The sequence below is a fragment of the Pan paniscus genome, chromosome 18 (genome assembly GCF_029289425.2).
Source record: "Pan paniscus chromosome 18, NHGRI_mPanPan1-v2.0_pri, whole genome shotgun sequence".
Classification (NCBI taxonomy): Eukaryota; Metazoa; Chordata; class Mammalia; order Primates; family Hominidae; genus Pan; species Pan paniscus.
The window spans coordinates 47,894,761-47,913,820 of NC_073267.2; positions in this window are offsets into that span (position 1 = coordinate 47,894,761).

A 19,060-nucleotide genomic window follows, 5' to 3' on the forward strand; every position below is an offset into this window, starting at 1 on the left:
TGGAATGGAATGGAATGGAATGGAATGGATTCAACCCGAATGGAATGGAATGGAATGGAATGGAATGGAATGGAATGGAATGGAAGGGAATGTAGCCGAATGGAATGGAATGGAATGGAAAGGAATGGAATGGAATGGAATCAAACCGAATGGAATGAAATTGAATGGAAAGCAATGCAATGGAATGGAATCAACAACAATGGAATGGAATGGAATCAATCGGAATGGAATGGAATGGAATGGAATGGAATGGAATCAATAGGAATCGAATGGAATGGATTGGAATGGAATGGAATGGAATCAACGCGAATGGAATGGAATGGTATGGAATGGAATGGAATGTCATAAATCCTAATGGAACAGAATGGAATGGAATGGCGTGGAATGGAATGGTAGCAACACGAATGGAATGGAATGGAATGGAATGGAATGGAATGGAATGGAATCATCCCGAATGGAATGGAATGGAATGGAATGGAATGGAATGGAATTGAATGGAATGGAATCAACCCGAATGGAATGGAATGGAATGGAATGGAATGGAATGCAATGCAATGCAAACAACCATAATGGAATGGAATGAAATGGAATGTTCTGGAATGGAATGGAAGCAACCGAATGGAATGGAATGGAATGGAACGGAATTGAATCAACCCAAACTGAATGGAATGGAATGGAATGGAATGGAATCAAACCAAATGGAATGGAATGGAATGGATTGGAATCAACCGGGATGGAATGCAATGGATTGGAATGGAATAGAATGGAATCTACCCGAATGGAATGAAATGGAATGCAATGGAATGGAAGGGAATTGAATCGAATCAGCCCGAATGGAATGGAATGGAATGGGATTTAATGGAATGGAATGGAATCAACGCGAATAGAGTGGAATGGAATGGAATAGAATGGAATGGAATGGAATGGAATCAACCCGAATGGAATGGAATGGAATGGAATGGAATGGAATGGAATGGAATCAACCAGAATGGAATGGAGAGGAATGGAATGCAATGCAGTGGAATGGAATGGAATGGAATCAAACCGAATGTAATGGAATTGAATGGAATGGAATGGAATGGAATGTTCTTGACTGGAATGGAAGCAATTAACCCGGATGGAAAGGAATGGAATGGAATGGAATCAACCCAAATGAAATGGAATGGTATGGAAAGGATTGGAATGACATCAGTCCTAATGGAATTGAATGGAATGGAATGGAATCAACCCGAAGGGAATGGAATGGAATGGAATGGAAAGGAATGGAATGGAATGCAATCAACCCAAACCGAATGGAATGAACTGGAATGGAATGGAATGGAATGGAATGGAATCAACCCGAATGGAATAGAATGGAATGGAATGGAATGGAACGGAATCAATCCGAATGGGATGAAATAGAATGCAAAGGAATGCATTGGAATGGAATGGAATGGAATCAATCCGAATGGAATAAAATGGAATGGAATGGAATGGAATGGAATGGACTCAAAAGGAATGGAATGGAATAGAATGGAATGGAATGGAATGGAATCAACCGGAATGGAAAGGAATGGAATGGAATGGAATGGAATCAACCGGTATGGAATGGAATTGATTGGAATGGAATAGAACGGAATATACCCGAATGGAGTGAATTGGAATGCAATGGAATGGAATAGAATGGAATGAAATGAAATGGAATGGAGTCAACCCGAATGGAATGGAATCGAATGGAATGGAATCAAATGGAATGGAATGGAATCAACCCGAATGGAATGGATTAGAGTGGAATGGAATGGAATGAAATGGAATGGAATCAACCCGCATGGAATGAAATGGAATGGAATGGAAGGCATTGCAATGGAATGGAATGGAATCAAACCAAATTGAATGGAATGGAATGGAATCGAACGGAATGGAATCAAAACGAATGGAATGGAATGGAATGGAATGGAATCAACCGGAGTGGAATGGAATGGAATGGAATGGAATGGAATGAACTGGAGTGGAATGGAATGGAATGGAATGTTCTGGAATGGAATGGAAGCAACCCGAATGGAATAGAATGGAATGGAATGGAATGGAGTGGAATGCAATGGAATTAAACCAAATGAAATGGAATACAATTGATTGGAATGGAATCAACCAAAATGGAATTGAATGGAATGGAATGGAATGGAGTGGAATGGAATGGAATGGAATCACCCCGAATGGAATGGAATGGAATGCAATGGAATGGAATGGAATGGAATCAACCTGAATGGAGTGAAATGGGGTGGAATGGAATGCAATGGAATGGAAAGGAATGGAATGGAATGCAATGGAATGGAATGGAATGGAATGGAATGGAATCAACCCGAATGGAACGGTTTGGAACGGAATGGAAGGGAATGGAATGGAATCAAGCCGAAGGGAATGGAATGGAATGGAATGGAAAGGAATGGAATGGAATGGAATCAACCCAAACCGAATGGAATGAAATGGAATGGAATGGAATGGAATGAAATCAACCCGAATGGAATGGAATGGAATGGAATGGAATAGAATCAACCCGAATGGAATGAAATGGAATGGAATGGAATGCAATGGAATGGAATGGAATGGAATGGATTGGAATGGAATGCAATGGAATGGAATGGAATGGAAAGGAATGGAATGGAATGGAATGGAATGGAATCAACCCGAATAGAATGGGAATGAATGGAATGGAATGGAATCAATGCAAATGGAATGGAATGAAATGGAAAGGAATGGAATGGAATCAGCCCGAATAGAATTGAATGGAATGGGATGGAATGGAATTAACACGAATAGAATGGAATGGAATGGCATAGAATGGAATGGAATGGAATCAACACGAATGGAATGGCATGGCATGGAATGGAATTTAATGGAATGGAATGGAATCAACCAGAATGGAATGGAATGGAATGGAATTGAATTGAATGGAATGGAATGGAATGGAATCAACCCGGATGGAATGGAATGGAATGGAATGCAATGGAATGGAATGGAATGGAATCAACCTGAATGGAGTGAAATGGGGTGGAATGGAATGCAATGGAATGGAATGGAATGGAATCAACCTGAATGGAGTGAAATGGGGTGGAATGGAATGCAATGGAATGGAATGGAATGGAATCAACCCAATTGGATTGGAATGGAATGGAATCAACAGTAATAGAATGGTGTGGAATGGAATGGAATGGAATCAACCCGAATGGAATGGAATGGAATGGGATAGAATGGAATGGAATGGAATGGAATGGAATGGAATGGAATGGAATAAAGCACAATGGAATGGAATGGAATGGAATGGAAAGAAACGGAATGGTATCAATCGGAATGGAATGGAATGGAATGGAATGGAAAGGAATGGAATGGAATCAACCCGAATGGAATGGAATGGAATGGAAGGGAATGGAATGGATTCAACACGTAGGGAATGGAATGGAATGTAATGGAATGGAATGGAATGGAATGAACCAGGATGGAATGGAATGCAATGGAATATAATGGAAAGGAATGGAATGGAATGGAATCAACCCGAATGGAATGAAATTGAATGGAATGGAATGAAACGGATTGGAAAGGAATGGAATGGAATGCAATGGAATGGAATCAACCACAAAGGAATGGAGAGGAATGGAATGGAATGCAATGGAATGGATTGGAATTAATCGGAATGGAATGGAATGGAACGGAATGGAATGGAAAGGAATGGCATGGAATCAATCGGAATGCAATGGAATGGATTGGGATGGAACGGAATGGAATCAACAGGAACGGAATGGAATGGAATGGAATGGAATGGAATAGAACGGAATCTACAAGAATTGAATGGAATAGAATGGAATGGAATGGAATGGCATCAACCCGAATGGAATGGAATGGAATGGTATTTAATGGAATCAAACCGAGTGGAATGGAATGGTATGGAAAGGAATGGAATGGAATCAACCCGAATGGAATGGAATGGAATGGAGTGGAATGGAATGGAATGGAATGGAATGGAATGGAATGGAATGGAATGGAATCAACCCGAAGGGAATGGAATGGAATGGAATGGAATGGAATGGAATGGAATCAACCCACATGGAATGGAATGGATTTGAATGGAGAGGAATGGAATGGAATGGAATGGAATGGAATGGAATGGAATGGAATATTCTTGACTGGAATGGAAGCCACCCGAATGGAATGCAAAGGAATGGAGTCGAATGGAATGGAATGGAATGCAATTAACCCGAATGGAATGGAGTGGAATGGAATGGAATCAAGCCAATGGGAATGGAATGGTATGGAATGGAATGGAATGGCATCAACCCTAATGGAATATAATGGAATGGAATGGCGTGGAATGGAATGGTATCAACACGAATGGAATGGAATGGAATGGAAAGGAAGGGAACGGAATCATCCCGATTGGAATGGAATGGAAAGGAATCAACATAAATGGAATGAAACGGAATGGAATGGAATGCGATGGAATGGAATGGAATGGAATCAACACGAATTGAATGGAATAGAATGGAAAGGAATGGAATGGAATGGATTCAACACGAATGGAATGGAATGGAATGGAATGGAATGGAATCCACCCAAATGGAATGGAATGCAACTGAATGCAATGGAATCAACCCGAATGGAATGGAATGTAATGGGATGGAATGGAATGGAATGGGATGGAATGGAATCAATGCGAATAGAATGGAATGGAATGGAATAGAATCGAATGGAATGGAAGAGAATGGAATGGAATGGAATCAACCCGAATGGAATGGAATGGAATGGAATGGAATGGAATGGAATGGAATCAACCAGAATGGAATAGAATGGAATGGAATGGAATGCAATGGAAAGGAAACAACCCGAATGGAATCAAGCCGAATGGAATAAAATGGAATGGAATGGAATGGAATGGAATGGAATGGAATGGAATGGAATCAACCGGAATGGATTGGAATGTTCCAGAATGGAAAGGAAGCAACCGAATGGAAAGGAATGTAATGGAATGCAGTCAAACCGAATGGATTGGAATGAAATGGAATGGAATGGAATGGAATGGAATGAAATGGAATGGAATCTTACAGAATGGATTGGAATGAAATGGAATGGAATGGAATGGAATGGAATGGAGTCAACACAAATGGAATGGAATGGAATGGAATGGAATGGAATGGAATCAACCCGAATGAAATGGAATGGAGTGGAATGGAATGGAACGGAATCAACCAGAATGGAATACAATGGAATCCAATGGAATGGAATAAACCCGAATGGAATGAAATGGAATGGAATGGAATGCATTGGAATGGAATGGAATGGAATCAAACCGAATGGAATAAAATGGATTGGAATGGAATGGAATGGAAGCAAAAGGAATGGAATGTAATAGAATGGAATGGAATGGAATGCAATGGAATCAACCGGAATGGAATGGAATGGAATGTTCTGGAATGGAATGGAAGCAACGGAATGGAATGGAATGGAATGAAATGGAATGGAATGGAATGGAAAAAATCGGAATGGAATGGAATGGAATGGAAAGAAATGGAATGGAATCAACCTGAGTGGAATGGAATGGAATGGAATCTAATGGAATGCAATGGAATGGAAGGGAATGGAATCAACACGAACGGAATGGAGTGGAATGGAATTGAATGGAACGGAATGGAATCCACCCTAATGGTATGGAATGGAATGGAATGCAATGGATTCAACCCGAATGGAATGGAATGGTATGGGATGGAATGGAATGGAATGGAATGGGATGGAATGGAATCAACGCGAATAGAATGGAATGGAATGGAATAGAATGGAATGGAATGGAATGGAATAGAAAGAAATGGAATGGAATCAACCCGAATGGAATAGAATGAAATGGAATGGAATGGAATCAACCGGAATTGAATGGAATGGTATGGATTGGAACGGAATGGAATCAATCCGAACGGAATGGAATGGAATGGAGTGGAATGGAATGGAATGGAATGGAATGGAATGGAATCAAAAGCAATGGAATGGTATGGAATGGAATGGAATGGAATCAACCCGAAAGGAATGAAATTGAATGGAATGGAATGAAACGGATTGGAAAGGAATGGAATGGAATGGAATGGAATGGAATGGAATGGAATCAACCACAAAGGAATGGAGTGGAATGGAATGGAATGCAATGGAATGGAATGGAATTAATCGGAATGGAATGGAATGGAACGGAAAGGAATGGAATGGGATGGCGTGGAATCAATCGGAATGCAATGGAATGGATTGGAATGGAACGGAATGGAATCAACCCGAACGGAATGGAATGGAATGGAATGGAATGGAATAGGAAGGAATCTATAAGAATTGAATGGAATGGAATGGAATGGAATGGAATGGCATCAACCCGAATGGAATGGAATGGAATGGTATTTAATGGAATCAAACCGAGTGGAATGGAATGGTATGGAAAGGAATGGAATGGAATCAACCCGAATGGAATGGAATGGAATGGAGTGGAATGGAATGGAATGTAATGGAATGGAATGGAATGGAATCAACCCGAATGTAATGGAATGGAATGGAATGGAATGGAATCAACCCACATGGAATGGAATGGATTGGAATGGAGAGGAATGGAATGGAATGGAATGGAATGTTCTTGACTGGAATGGAAGCCACCCGAATTTAATGGAAAGGAATGGAGTCGAATGGAATGGAATGGAATGCAATTAACCCGAATGGAATGGAGTGGAATGGAATGGAATCAACCCAATGGGAATGGAATGGTATGGAATGGAATGGAATGGCATCAACCCTAATGGAATGGAATGGAATGGAATGGCGTGGAATGGAATGGTATCAACACGAATGGAAAGGAATGGAAAGGAATCAACATGAATGGAATGAAACGGAATGGAATGGAATGCGATGGAATGGAATGGAATGGAATCAACACAAATGGAATGGAATAGAATGGAAAGGAATGGAATGGAATAGATTCAACACGAATGGAATGGAATGGAATGGAATGGAATGGAATGCAATGGAAAGGAAACAACCCGAATGGAATCAAGCCAAATGCAATAAAATGGAATGGAATGGAATGGAATGGAATGGAATAGAATGGAATTGAATGGAATGGAATGGAATCAAACGGAATGGAATGGAATGGAATGGAATGTTCCGGAATGGAAAGGAAGAAACCGAATGGAAGGAATGTAATGGAATGCAGTCAAACCGAATGGATTGGAATGAAATGGAATGGAATGTAATGGAATGGAATGGAACGGAATGGAATCTTACGGAATGGATTGGAATGAAATGGAATGGAATGGAATGGAATGGAGTCAACACAAATGGAATGGAATGGAATGGAATGGAATGGAATCAACCCGAATGAAATGGAATGGAGTGGAATGGAATGGAACGGAATCAACCAGAATGGAATAGAATGGAATGCAATGGAATGGAATAAACCCGAAAGGAATGAAATGGAATGGAATGGAATGCATTGGAATGGAATGGAATGGAATCAAACCGAATGGAATAAAATGGATTGGAATGGAATGGAATGGAAGCAAAAGGAATGGAATGGAATAGAATGGAATGGAATGGAATGCAATGGAATCAACCGGAATGGAATGGAATGGAATGTTCTGGAATGGAATGGAAGCAACCGAATGGAATGGAATGGAATGGAATGGAATGGAATGGAATGGAATGGAAAAAACCAGAATGGAATGGAATGGAATGTAAAGAAATGGAATGGAATCAACCTGAGTGGAATGGAATGGAATGGAATGGAATGGAATGGAATGCAATGGAATGGAAGGGAATGGAATCAAACCGAAGGGAATGGAATGGAATGGTATTGAATGGAATGGACTGGAATACAACCTAATGGTATGGAATGGAATGGAATGCAATGGATTCAACCCGAATGGAATGGAATGGAATGGGATGGAATGGAATGGAATGGGATGGAATGGAATCAACGCGAATAGAATGGAATGGTATGGAATAGAATGGAATGGAATGGAATATAAAGAAATGGAATGGAATCAACCAGAATGGAATGGAATGAAATGGAATGGAATGGTATCAACCGGAATTGAATGGAATGGTATGGATTGGAACGGAATGGAATCAACCCGAACGGAATGGAATTGAATAGAGTGGAATGGAATGGAATGGAATCAACAGCATTGGAATGGTATGGAATGGAATGGAATGGCATCAACCATAATGGAATGGAATGGAATGGAATGGCGTGGAATGGAATGGTATCAACAAGAATGGAATGGAATGGAATGGAATGGAAGGGAACGGAATCATCCTGAATGGAATGGAATGGAAAGGAATCAACATGAATGGAATGAAACGGAATGGAATGGAATGCGATGGAATGGAATGGAATGGAATCAACACGAATGGAATGGAATAGAATGGAAAGGAATGGAATGGAATGGAATCAACACGAATGGAATGGATTGGAATGGAAGGGAATGGAATGGAAGGGAATGGAATCCACCCAAATGGAATGGAATGCAACTGAATGCAATGGAATCAACCCGAGTGGAATGGAATGGAATGGGATGGAATGGAATGGATTGGGATGGAATGGAATCAATGCGAATAGAATGGAATGGAATGGAATAGAATGGAATGGAATGGAAGAGAATGGAATGGAATGGAAGAGAATGGAATTGAATGGAATCAACCCGAATGGAATGGAATGGAATGGAATGGAATCAACCACAATGGAATAGAATGCAATGGAATGGAATGCAATGGAATGGAAAAAACCTGAATGGAATCAAGCCGAATGGAATAAAATGGAATTGAATGGAATGGATTGGAATCAAAAGGAATGGAATGGAATAGAATGGAATGGAATGGAATGGAATGGAATGGAAAAAACCGGAATGGAATGGAATGGAATGGAAAGAAATGGAATGGAATCAACCTGAGTGGAATGGAATGGAATGGAATGGAATGGAATGCAGTGGAATGGAAGGGAATGGAATCAACCCGAACGGAACGGAATGGAATGGAATTGAATGGATAGGAATGGAATCCACCCAAATGGTATGGAATGGAATGGAATGCAATGGATTCAACCCGAATGGAATGGAATGGAATGGAATAGAATGGAATGGAATGGAATGCAATGGAATGCAATCAACACTAATGCAATGGAATAGAATGGAATGGAATGGAATGGAATCCACCCAAATGGAATGGAATGGAATGGAATGGAATGCAATCTAATCAACCCGAATGGAATGGAATGGAATGGGATGGAATGGAATGGAATGGGATGGAATGGAAACAACGCGAATAGAATGGAATGGAATGGAATAGAATGGAATGGAATGGAATAGAATGGAATGGAATGGTATCAACTCTAATGGAATGGAATGGAATGGAATCAACCAGAATGGAATAGAATGGAATGGAATGGAATGAAATGGAATAAACCCGAATGGAATGAAATGGAATGGAATGGAAAGCATTGGAATGGAATGGAATGGAACCAAACAGAATGGAATAAAATGGAATGGAACGTAATCAAAAGGAATGGAATGGAATAGAATGGAATGGAATGGAATGGAGTCAACGCGAATAGAATGGAACAGAATAGAATGGCATGGAAAAGAATCACACCGAATGGAATAAAACGGAATAGAATGGAATGGAATGGAATGGAATGGAATGGAATCAAACCGAATGGAATGGAATGGAATGGAATGGAAAGGAATCAACCAGAATGGAATGGAATGGAATGGAATGGAATGGAATGGAATGGAATCAACCCGAATGGAATGACATGAAATGGAATGGAATGCAATGGAATTGAATGGAATGGAATCAAACCGAATGTAATGGAATGGAATGGAATGGAAAGGAATGGAATGGAATGGAATGGAATGGAATCTAAACGAATGGAATGGAATGGAATGGAATGGAATCTACCGGAATGGAATGGAATGGAATGGAATGTTCTGGAATGGAATGGAAGCAACCAGAATGGAATGGAATGGAATGGAAGGGAATGGAATAGAATGGAATCAACCATAATGGAATGGTATGCAATGGAATGGAATGGAATGGAATCAACCCGAATGGAATGAAATGGAATGGAATGGAATGCAATGGAATGGAATTGAACGGAATCAAACCGAATGGAATGGAATGGAATGGAATGGAATGGAATGGAATTGAATGTAATGGAATCATCCCGAATGGAATGGAATGGAATGGAATGGAATCGAATCGAATCGAATGAAATGGAATGGAAACAACCCGAATGGAATGGAATGGAATGGAATGGAATGAAAGGGAATAAACACGAAGGGAATGGAACAGAATGGAATGGAATGGAATGGAATGGAATGGAATGGAATGGAATCATCCCGAATGGAATGAAATGGAATGGAAAGGAATGCATTGGAATGGAATGGAATGGAAAGCCATGGAATGGAATCAACACTAATGGAAGGGAATGGAATTTAATGGAATGGAATGGAATCAACATGAATGGAATGTAACGGAATGGAATGGAATGCAATGGAATGGAATGGAATGGAATCAACACGAATGGAATGGAATGGAATGGAATGGAATGGAATGGAATCAACCCGAATGCAATGGAATGAAATGGAATGGAATGGAATGGAATGGAATCAACCCAAATGGAATGGAATAGAATGGAATGGATTGGAATCAATCCGAATGGAACGGAATGGAATGGAATGAAAAGGAATCAACCTGAATAGAAGGGAATGGAATGGAATGGAATGGAATGGAATGGAATGTTCTTGACTGGAATGGAAACAACACGAATGGAATGGCATGGAATGGAATGGAATCGAATGTAATGTAATGGAATGGAATTAACCCGGATGGAATGGAATGGAATGGAAACAACCCAAATGGAGTTGAATGGTATGGAAAGGAATGGAATGTCATCAATCCTAATGGAATGGAATGGAATGGAATGGCGAGGAATGGAATGGTATCAACACGAATGGAATGGAATGGAATGGAATGAAATCATCCCGAATGGAATGGAATTGAATGGAATGGAATGGGATGGAATCGAATGAAATGGAATGGAAACAACCCGAATGGAATGGAATGGAATGGAATGGAATGGAATGGAATGGAATGGAAGGGTATAAACCCGAAGGGAATGGAACGGAATGGAATGGAATGAAATCGAATGGAATCATCCCGAATGGAATGAAACGGAATGGAAAGGAATGCATTGGAATTGAATAGAATTGAATGCCATGGAATGGAATCAACACGAATGGAAGGGAACGGAATGGAATGTAATGGAATGGAATCAACATGAATGGAATGAAACGGAATGGAATGGAATGCAATGGAATGGAATGGAATGGAATCAACACGAATGGAATGGAATGGAATGGAATGGAATGGAATGGAATGGAATGGCATCAACGCGAATGCAATGGAATGGAATGGAATAGAATGGAATGGAATGGAATGGAATCCACCCAAATGGAATGGAATGGAATGGAATGGAATGGAATGGAATGGAATCAACCCGAATGGAATGGAATGGAATGGAATGAAATGGAATGGAAACAATCCGAATGGAATGGAATGGAATGGAATGGAACGGAATGGAATGCAATGGAATGGAATGGAATGGAATGAAATCAACCCGAATGGAATGTAATAGAATGGAATGGAATGGAATGGAATGGAATGGATTCAACCCGAATTGAATGGAATGGAATGGAATGGAATGGAATGGAATGGAAGGGAATGTAGCCGAATGGAATGGAATGGAATGGAAAGGAATGGAATGGAATGGAATCAAACCGAATGGAGTGAAATTGAATGGAAAGCAATGCAATGGAATGGAATCAACAACAATGGAATGGAATGGAATCAATCGGAATGGAATGGAATGGAATGGAATGGAATGGAATCAATAGGAATCGAATGGAATGGATTGGAATGGAATGTAATGGAATCAACCCGAATGGAATGGAATGGTATGGAATGGAATGGAATGTCATAAATCCTAATGGAACAGAATGGAATGGAATGGCATGGAATGGAATGGTAGCAACACGAATGGAAAGGAATGGAATGGAATGGAATGGAATGGAATGGAATCATCCCGAATGGAATGGAATGGAATGGAATGGAATGGAATTGAATGGAATGGAATCAACCCGAATGGAATGGAATGGAATGGAATCAAACCAAATGGAATGGAATGGAATGGATTGGAATCAACCGGGATGGAATGCAATGGATTGGAATGGAATAGAATGGAATCTACCTGAATGGAATGAAATGGAATGCAATGGAATGGAATGGAATTGAATCGAATCAACCCGAATGGAATGGAATGGAATGGGATTTAATGGAACGGAATGGAATCAACGCGAATAGAGTGGAATGGAATGGAATAGAATGGAATGGAATGGAATGGAATCAACCCGAATGGAATGGAATGGAATGGAATGGAATGGAATGGAATGGAATCAACCAGAATGGAATGTAGAGGAATGGAATGCAATGCAATGGAATGGAATGGAATGGAATCAAACCGAATGTAATGGAATGGAATGGAATGGAATGGAATGTTCTTGACTGGAATGGAAGCAATTAACCCGGATGGAAAGGAATGGAATGGAATGGAATCAACCCAAATGATATGGAATGGTATGGAAAGGATTGGAGTGACATCAGTCCTAATGGAATGGAATGGAATGGAATGGAATCAACCCGAAGGGAATGGAATGGAATGGAATGGAAAGGAATGGAATGGAATGGAATCAACACAAACCGAATGGAATGAAATGGAATGGAATGGAATGGAATGGAATGGAATCATCCCGAATGGAATAGAATGGAATGGAATGGAATGGAACGGAATCAATCCGAATGGGATGAAATAGAATGCAAAGGAATGCATTGGAATGGAATGGAGTGGAATCAATCCGAATGGAATAAAATGTAATGTAATGGAATGGAATGGAATGGACTCAAAAGGAATGGAATGGAATAGAATGGAATGGAATGGAATGGAATCAACCGGAATGGAATGGAATGGAATGGAATGGAATGGAATGGAATCAACCGGTATGGAATGGAATTGATTGGAATGGAATAGAACGAAATATACCCGAATGGAGTGAATTGGAATGCAATGGAATGGAATAGAATGGAATGAAATGAAATGGAATGGAGTCAACCCGAATGGAATGGAATCGAATGGAATGGAATCAAATGGAATGGAATGGAATCAACCCGAATGGAATGGATTAGAGTGGAATGGAATGGAATGAAATGGAATGGAATCAACCCGCATGGAATGAAATGGAATGGAATGGAATGCTTTGCAATGGAATGGAATGGAATCAAACCGAATGGAACGGAATGGAATGGAATCGAACGGAATGGAATCAAAACGAATGGAATGGAATGGAATGGAATCGAATGGAATGGAATCAAATCGAATGGAATGGAATGGAATGGCATAGAATGGAATGGAATGGAATCAACACGAATGGAATGGCATGGCATGGAATGGAATTTAATGGAATGGAATGGAATCAACCAGAATGGAATGGAATGGAATGGAATGGAATTGAATGGAATGGAATGGAATGGAATCAACCCGAATGGAATGGAATGGAATGGAATGCAATGGAATGGAATGGAATGGAATCAACCTGAATAGAGTGAAATGGGGTGGAATGGAATGCAATGGAATGGAATGGAATCAATCTGAATGGAGTGAAATGGGGTGGTATGGAATGCAATGGAATGGAATGGAATGGAATCAACCCGAATGGAATGGAATGGAATGGAATGGAATCAACAGTAATAGAATGGTGTGGAATGGAATGGAATGGAATCAACACGAATGGAATGGAATGGAATGGGATAGAATGGAATGGAATGGAATGGAATGGAATGGAATGGAATAAAGCACAATGGAATGGCATGGAATGGAATGGAAAGAAATGGAATGGTATCAATCGGAATGGAATGGAATGGAATGGAATGGAATGGAAAGGAATGGAATGGAATCAACCCGAATGGAATGGAATGGAATGGAATGGAATGGAATGGAAGGGAATGGAATGGATTCAACACGTAGGGAATGGAATGGAATGTAATGGAATGGAATGGAATGGAATGGAAGGAACCAGGATGGAATGGAATGCAATGGAATATAATGCAAAGGAATGGAATGGAATGGAATCAACCCGAATGAAATGAAATTGAATGGAATGCAATGAAACGGATTGGAAAGGAATGTAATGGAATGGAATGGAATGGAATGGAATGAAAGGGAATAAACACGAAGGGAATGGAACAGAATGGAATGGACTGGAATGGAATGGAATGGAATGGAATGGAATGGAATGGAATGGAATGGAATCATCCCGAATGGAATGAAATGGAATGGAAAGGAATGCATTGGAATGGAATGGAATGGAAAGCCATGGAATGGAATCAACACTAATGGAAGGGAATGGAATTTAATGGAATGGAATGGAATCAACATGAATGGAATGTAACGGAATGGAATGGAATGCAATGGAATGGAATGGAATGGAATCAACACGAATGGAATGGAATGGAATGGAATGGAATCAACCCGAATGCAATGGAATGAAATGGAATGGAATGGAATGGAATGGAATCAACCCAAATGGAATGGAATGGAATGGGATGGAATAGAATGGAATGGATTGGAATCAATCCGAATGGAATGGAATGGAATGGAGTAAACCAGAATGGAATGGAGTGGAATGGAATGGAAAGGAATGGAATCAACCCGAAAGAAATGAAATGGAATGGAAAGGAATGCATTGGAATGCAATGTAATGGAACCAATCCGAATGGAATAAAATGGAATGCAATGTAATGGAATGGAATCAAAAGGAATGGAATGGAATAGAATGGAATGGAATGGAATGGAATGGAATGGAATCAACCGGAATGGAATGGAATGGAATGGAATGGAATGGAATTTTCTGGAATGGAATGGAAGCAACTGAATGGAATGTAATGGAATGCAATCAAACCCAATGGATTGGAATGAAATGGAATGGAATGGAATGGAATTGAATGGAATGGAATGGAATCAATGCGAATAGAATGCAATGGAATGGAAGAGAATGGAATGGAATGGAAACTACCCGAATGGAATGGAATGGAATGGAATGGAATGGAATAGAATGGAATGGAATGGAATCAACCAGAATGGAATGGAATGGAATGTAATGGAATGGAATGGAACGGAATGGAATGCAATGGAATGGAATGGAATGGAATCAAACCGAATGTAATGTAATGTAGTGTAATGTAAAGTAATGTCATGGAATGGAATCTAAAAGAATGTAATGGAATGGAATGGAATGGAATCTACCGGAATGGAATGGAATGGAATGGAATGTTCTGGAATGGAATGGAAGAAACCCGAATGGAATGAAATGTAATGGAAGGGAATGGAATAGAATGGAATCAACCAGAATGGAATGGAATGGAATGGAATGGAATGGAATGGAATCAACCCGAATGGAATGAAATGGAATGGAATTGAATGGAATGGAATGGAATGGAATCAACCCGAATGGAAAGAAATGGAATGGAATGGAATGCAATGGAATGGCATTGAATGGAATCAATCCGAATGGAACGGAATGGAATGGAATGGAAAGGAATCAACCTGAATAGAAGGGAATGGAATGGAATGGAATGGAATGTTCTGGAATGGAATGGAAGCAACTCGAATGGAATGAAATGTAATGGAAGGGAATGGAATAGAATGGAATCAACCAGAATGGAATGGAATGGAATGGAATGGAATGGAATCAACCCGAATGGAATGAAATGGAATGGAATGGAATGCAATGGAATGGCATTGAATGGAATCAATCCGAATGGAACGGAATGGAATGGAATGGAAAGGAATCAACCTGAATAGAAGGGAATGGAATGGAATGGAATGGAATGGAATGTTCTTGACTGGAATGGAAACAACACGAATGGAATGGAATGGAATGGAATGGAATGGAATCGAATGTAATGTAATGGAATGGAATTAACCCGGATGGAATGGAATGGAATGGAAACAACCCAAATGGAGTGGAATGGTATGGAAAGAATGGAATGTCATCAATCCTGATGGAATGGAATGGAATGGAATGGCGTGGAATGGAATGGTATCAATATGAATGGAATGGAATGGAATGGAATGGAATGGAATGGAATGGAATGGAATCATCCCGAATGGAATGGAATGGAATGGAATGGAATGGGATGGAATCGAATGAAATGGAATGGAAACAACCCGAATGGAATGGAATGGAATGGAATGGAATGGAATGGAATGGAATGGAATGGAAGGGAGTAAACCCGAAGGGAATGGAACGGAATGGAATGGAATGGAATGGAATGGAATGGAATCGAGTGGAATCATCCCGAATGGAATGAAATGGAATGGAAAGGAATGCATTGGAATGGAATAGAATTGAATGCCATGGAATGGAATCAACACGAATGGAAGGGAACGGAATGGAATGTAATGGAATGGAATCAACAAGAATAGAATGAAACGGAATGGAATGGAATGCAATGGAATGGAATGGAGTGGAATCAACACGAATGGAATGGAATGGAATGGAATGGAATGGAATGGAATGGAATGGAATGGAATGGCATCAACCCGAATGCAATGGAATGGAATGGAATGGAATGGAATGGAATGGAATGGAATGGAATCCACCCAAATGGAATGGAATGGAATGGAATGGAGTGGAATGGAATGGAATGGAATGGAATCAACCCAAATGGAATGGAATGGAATGGAATGAAATGGAATGGAATAAATCCGAATGGAATGGAATGGAACGGAATGGAATGCAATGGAATGGAATGGAATGGAATGGAATCAACCCGAATGGAATGTAATAGAATGGAATGGAATGGAATGGAATGGAATGGATTCAACCCGAATTGAATGGAATGGAATGGAATGGAATGGAATGGAATGGAATGGAATGGAAGGGAATGTAGCCGAATGGAATGGAATGGAAAGGAATGGAATGGAATGGAATCAAACCGAATGGAATGAAATTGAATGGAAAGCAATGCAATGGAATGGAATCAACAACAATGGAATGGAATGGAATCAATCGGAATGGAATGGAATGGAATGGAATGGAATGGAATCAATAGGAATCGAATGGAATGGATTGGAATGGAATGGAATGGAATCAACGCGAATGGAATGGAATGGTATGGAATGGAATGGAATGTCATAAATCCTAATGGAACAGAATGGAATGGAATGGCGTGGAATGGAATGGTAGCAACACGAATGGAATGGAATGGAATGGAATGGAATGGAATGGAATGGAATCATCCCGAATGGAATGGAATGGAATGGAATGGAATGGAATGGAATGGAATTGAATGGAATGGAATCAACCCGAATGGAATGGAATGGAATGGAATGGAATGGAATGCAATGCAATGCAAACAACCATAATGTAATGGAATGGAATGGAATGTTCTGGAATGGAATGGAAGCAACCGAATGGAACGGAATGGAATGGAACGGAATTGAATCAACCCAAACGGAATGGAATGGAATGGAATGGAATAGAATCAAACCAAATGGAATGGAATGGAATGGATTGGAATCAACCGGGATGGAATGCAATGGATTGGAATGGAATAGAATGGAATCTACCCGAATGGAATGAAATGGAATGCAATGGAATGGAAGGGAATTGAATCGAATCAACCCGAATGGAATGGAATGGAATGGGATTTAATGGAATGGAATGGAATCAACGCGAATAGAGTGGAATGGAATGGAATAGAATGGAATGGAATGGAATGGAATCAACCCGAATGGAATGGAATGGAATGGAATGGAATGGAATGGAATGGAATGGAATGGAATGGAATGGAATCAACCAGAATGGAATGGAGAGGAATGGAATGCAATGCAATGGAATGGAATGGAATGGAATCAAACCGAATGTAATGGAATTGAATGGAATGGAATGGAATGGAATGTTCTTGACTGGAATGGAAGCAATTAACCCGGATGGAAAGGAATGGAATGGAATGGAATCAACCCAAATGAAATGGAATGGTATGGAAAGGATTGGAATGACATCAGTCCTAATGGAATGGAATGGAATGGAATGGAATCAACCAGAAGGGAATGGAATGGAATGGAATGGAAAGGAATGGAATGGAATGCAATCAACCCAAACCGAATGGAATGAACTGGAATGGAATGGAATGGAATGGAATGGAATCAACCCGAATGGAATAGAATGGAATGGAATGGAATGGAACGGAATCAATCCGAATGGGATGAAATAGAATGCAAAGGAATGCATTGGAATGGAATGGAATGGAATCAATCCGAATGGAATAAAATGGAATGGAATGGAATGGAATGGAATGGACTCAAAAGGAATGGAATGGAATAGAATGGAATGGAATGGAATGGAATCAACCGGAATGGAAAGGAATGGAATGGAATGGAATGGAATCAACCGGTATGGAATGGAATTGATTGGAATGGAATAGAACGGAATATACCCGAATGGAGTGAATTGGAATGCAATGGAATGGAATAGAATGGAATGAAATGAAATGGAATGGAGTCAACCCGAATGTAATGGAATCGAATGGAATGGAATCAAATGGAATGGAATGGAATCAACCCGAATGGAATGGATTAGAGTGGAATGGAATGGAATGAAATGGAATGGAATCAACCCGCATGGAATGAAATGGAATGGAATGGAATGCATTGCAATGGAATGGAATGGAATCAAACCAAATGGAATGGAATGGAATGGAATCGAACGGAATGGAATCAAAACGAATGGAATGGAATGGAATGGAATGGAATCAACCGGAGTGGAATGGAATGGAATGGAATGGAATGGAATGAACTGGAGTGGAATGGAATGGAATGGAATGGAATGGAATGGAATGGAAGCAACCCGAATGGAATGGAATGGAATGGAATGGAATGGAGTGGAATGCAATG